General features: G+C 36.8%; 1 protein-coding gene across 1 annotated transcript in view; it reads right to left on the reverse strand.

Annotated features, from left to right (window-relative positions):
* Positions 1–280, reverse strand: part of LOC106882278 (organic cation transporter protein) — a 40655-nt gene that overhangs the window by 3034 nt on the left and 37341 nt on the right. The gene's annotated exons all lie outside the window — the stretch shown is intronic.

Raw genomic sequence — 280 nt, forward strand, 5'->3', positions numbered from 1 at the left:
AGAGAGAGAGAGAGAGAGAGAGAGAGAGAGAGAGGGAGGAGAAGAAAATGGAGGAAAAATAAGAAACAGAAGTGTGTCTTTTGAGCTAGCAACCCATAATGTAATTAGTAACTAAAGGTAAGAGTGAGAGTGAAATTGTTACCCGTTAAATTACCTGCTGCGGTATACTTTTTACCAAGGAACATACCTACTGAGGTAATTACCAGAAGTGCCTTTGGATATATCTATCCCTTAGAGGCTTTAAACACCTCTAACTTATACCTGAATATATATATATATA

The sequence above is a fragment of the Octopus bimaculoides genome, chromosome 4 (genome assembly GCF_001194135.2).
Source record: "Octopus bimaculoides isolate UCB-OBI-ISO-001 chromosome 4, ASM119413v2, whole genome shotgun sequence".
NCBI lineage: Eukaryota > Metazoa > Mollusca > Cephalopoda > Octopoda > Octopodidae > Octopus > Octopus bimaculoides.